This window comes from Schistocerca gregaria, chromosome 4, assembly GCF_023897955.1.
Source record: "Schistocerca gregaria isolate iqSchGreg1 chromosome 4, iqSchGreg1.2, whole genome shotgun sequence".
Classification (NCBI taxonomy): Eukaryota; Metazoa; Arthropoda; class Insecta; order Orthoptera; family Acrididae; genus Schistocerca; species Schistocerca gregaria.
In genome coordinates, this window is record NC_064923.1 from 378,338,220 (window position 1) to 378,341,896 (window position 3,677).

At 43.6% G+C, this 3,677-nt stretch overlaps 3 non-coding genes across 3 annotated transcripts; 1 reads left to right on the forward strand and 2 right to left on the reverse strand.

Moving 5' to 3' along the window:
• Nucleotides 1–1,991: 1,991 nt before the first annotated feature.
• Trnas-cga (transfer RNA serine (anticodon CGA)) lies at nt 1,992–2,066 on the reverse strand. Its single transcript has one exon. It is a non-coding gene; the product is annotated as a tRNA-Ser (tRNA).
• Nucleotides 2,067–2,291: 225 nt separating this feature from the next.
• Nucleotides 2,292–2,366, reverse strand: Trnas-cga (transfer RNA serine (anticodon CGA)). Its single transcript has one exon. It is a non-coding gene; the product is annotated as a tRNA-Ser (tRNA).
• A 360-nt stretch (nt 2,367–2,726) lies between these two features.
• On the forward strand, nt 2,727–2,801 carry Trnas-cga (transfer RNA serine (anticodon CGA)). The gene has a single exon. It is a non-coding gene; the product is annotated as a tRNA-Ser (tRNA).
• Nucleotides 2,802–3,677: the final 876 nt, after the last annotated feature.

A 3,677-nucleotide genomic window follows, 5' to 3' on the forward strand; every position in this document is an offset into this window, starting at 1 on the left:
AAGAATTTTCATTGGATTATTTTTTTTAAATTTTCGTAATAGCTAAACTCCGAAACAATGCTGTGAATCACGTCGCTTTCGGTCATGAATCACCTTTAGGAATTTCGGTTGACAAAAAGTGTTCATTTTCTAAGCACATTTAAATTTTTGTGTTGTTTCTTTAGTAACACCTGCCATATCACAACTATTGCTTAAGACAGTCGAAGAACAGTTAATGGTTCAAATGGTTCGAATGGCTCTGAGCACTGTGGGACTTAACTGCTGTGGTCATCAGTCCCCTAGAACTTAGAACTACTTAAACCTAACTAACCTAAGGACATCACACACATCCATGCCCGTGGCAGGATTCGAACCTGCGACCGTAGCAGTTCCGCGGTTCCGGACTCCGCGCCTAGAACCGCTAGACCACCGCGGCCGGCGGCAGTTAATGCAAGGAACTATTGTTCATAACCTCTGTGCTAAAATATTATTGATTATGGATTCCTGGAGAGAATCATATCGTTGATTCGGCACCACTGGTCGCGAGATAAGTTAAACGAGGAGGTGGGGTACGATCGTTTACATACGTGCGTGCAGCTCTATCACCCCTTCAAGCAATTTTACAGACAAATAAGGGCTTACCTACAAAGCTGCATGTCTGCTTTGAGCGTTCAGCATTGGAGATCGCACCGGAAAGCATGTGTTTAAGCTATGACGTGTTGCAGTTAGTCACGAGCAGGGGCGAGTGCTATAGACGAATAACAGAGATGCTAGAGTTGAATTAAATCCAGTTTTTCTTTTGAGTCTTCAGTTTTCGGACTGGTTTTATGGTGCCAGCCACGAATTCCTCTCCTGTACCTAGCTCATCATCTAAGAGTAGCATAGCAACCTACGTTCTCAACTACTTGCCTCACATAATCCAATCTCTGTGTTCCTCTACAGTTTCTACCTCTTCATCTATAGTTTTTACCCTCTACATCTCCTTCTAGTCCTTGGAGGCTATCCCCTGATGTCTTAATATATGTGCCACCATCGTACCCCTTCCTCTTATTAGTGTTTTCCATATAATCCTTTCCTCGCAAAATCTCTGAAGAACCTCCCCATACCTTACGTTAATCAGTTCAGCTAATTTTCAACATTTTTTCTGTAGCTCCACATCTCAGACACGTCGATTCTTTTATTTTTCTGTTTTCCCACAGTCCATGCTTCACTACCATACAATTTTGTGCTACAACCGTACATTCTCAGAAATGTCTTCCACAAAATAAGGCCTATTTTTTTATGCTAGACTTCTTTTGGGCAGGAATACTCTTTTTGCCAATGATTGTTTTCTATGTACTCCTTTCTCCGTCCGGCATGAGTTATTTTGCTGCCAAGGTAGCATTTACTTCGTGACCTCCTATCCTGATGTTAAGTCTCTCTTTTGGTCCGCCAAAGCAGTACCTCCGCAAAACAGTCTCTCTTCACAAATGTGTGTCAGCAAAGAGAATTCTGTCATGTCTTTTTATCGACGGACACGCCATCTTGTAACTGTTTTACTACTTTGATTGCCAGAAGTCTGACAAATTATCTGGACGTTTCCAACTTGTGGTATCTTTCCTTTGCAACACGTCGGTCGGTTCCCAAATCGCTGGAAAAACTGCTCCTATAGCTGAAACTGTCCTATTAATTTTATCAGTTTATTGATTATGCATGCAGTCGTTGTTTGACTGCAGTCGTTCGGTTCACCATTATTTTCGAAGTCCAAATCTGTGCTCAGTTCTTAAATTAATTAAATATTTTATATCCCTTTCTTTGTGAAGATAAATGGAATGGTCGCTGGGATCTCTCAACATGGATGGGCGTGCGTACTAGAAATATCTCCTGTTTACTATCTGAGGGAGAAAAACATCTAATAAATGTCCCAAATCGCATATTCAACAGATTTAACGCCTGACTTCCCCTCCCCTTAAAGAAAATAAACAGTGCGTAAACAGGATTTTTTATGAAACTTCCTGGCAGATTAGAACTGTGTGCCCGACCGAGACTCGAACTCGGGACCTTTGCCTTTCGCGGGCAAGCGCTCTACCAACTGAGCTACCGAAGCACGACTCACGTCCGGTACTCAAAGCTTTACTTCTGCCAGTATCCGTCTCCTACCTTCCAAACTTTACAGAAGCTCTTCTGCGAAACTTGCAGAACTAGCACTCCTGAAAGAAAGGATATTGCGGAGACATGGCTTAGCCACAGCCTGGGGGATGTTTCCAGAATGAGATTTTCACTCTGCAGCGGAGTGTGCGCTGATATGAAACTTCCTGGCAGATTAAAACTGTGTGCCCGACCGAGACTCGAACTCGGGACCTTTGCCTTTCGCGGGCAAGCGCTCTACCAACTGAGCTACCGAAGCACGACTCACGTCCGGTACTCACAGCTTTACTTCTGCCAGTATCCGTCTCCTACCTTCCAAACTTTACAGGAGCTCAGTTGGTAGAGCGCTTGCCCGCGAAAGGCAAAGGTCCCGAGTTCGAGTCTCGGTCGGGCACACAGTTTTAATCTGCCAGGAAGTTTCATATCAGCGCACACTCCGCTGCAGAGTGAAAATCTCATTCTGGAAACATCCCCCAGGCTGTGGCTAAGCCATGTCTCCGCAATATCCTTTCTTTCAGGAGTGCTAGTTCTGCAAGTTTCGCAGAAGAGCTTCTGTAAAGTTTGGAAGGTAGGAGACGGATACTGGCAGAAGTAAAGCTGTGAGTACCGGACGTGAGTCGTGCTTCGGTAGCTCAGTTGGTAGAGCGCTTGCCCGCGAAAGGCAAAGGTCCCGAGTTCGAGTCTCGGTCGGGCACACAGTTTTAATCTGCCAGGAAGTTTCATATCAGCGCACACTCCGCTGCAGAGTGAAAATCTCATTCTGGAGGATTTTTTATCACTGCACGACGCATGTGAATCCACACCTAAACAAATGGTTTGAGGTTCCAACAACATTTTGGAACTAATGTTTCCATTATTGGTTCAAGTAGATACAACACTGAATAATTATGTAGGAATATGTTTTTGTAATATTTGTATAAAAATAGGTTTCTTCATAGTTTTTTTCTAAATACGTAAAAGGCATCGTGGAAAATTGCACCATGTTAACTTGAGAACTCCTAGCTGCTACTTTAGTCATTCACTGACGTTCGAATCTGTACCATGCGTGTACTCTTTCGACGTTAGCCATCGAAACTGCAGAGATCAAGTACTTTGCAAGCGTCATGCTATTAGCAGTTGTACTAAGCAACCGTTCTAAAGTCTCCGTAACGACTCAGTTTCTTATTGCTGCTCGAGCTGACTCCCATAATGAGATCGTGCATGGAAATGTGTCCCAGCCTGTACTACGGCTGCACTTAATTAAAGCCAGGAGGTTTTGAACGTGTGGCCGAGTCACGTCATGACTTCGCACAAGACGTTGGCGGAGCTGAAAGTCCACTTACCGTGAACTAAATTAATTCAAAGCAGTCCGTGCTTCAGAAAAGGATAAATAAAGTAGCTGCCAGAGGCAAAGTAAGTTTTCACATTCACACTGTCAAAAAGGAAGTTGCACATCTCTGGTAATCAGTTTATGAAACCATTAGTGCAAAATTCTGCACTTGTAACTCTGTTCTCAGTGCCGAAGCAGTCGTGGGAGACTTTTTTTTTACTGAGTGCAACTTCCCTACATAACATCATTACTAATAGAACGC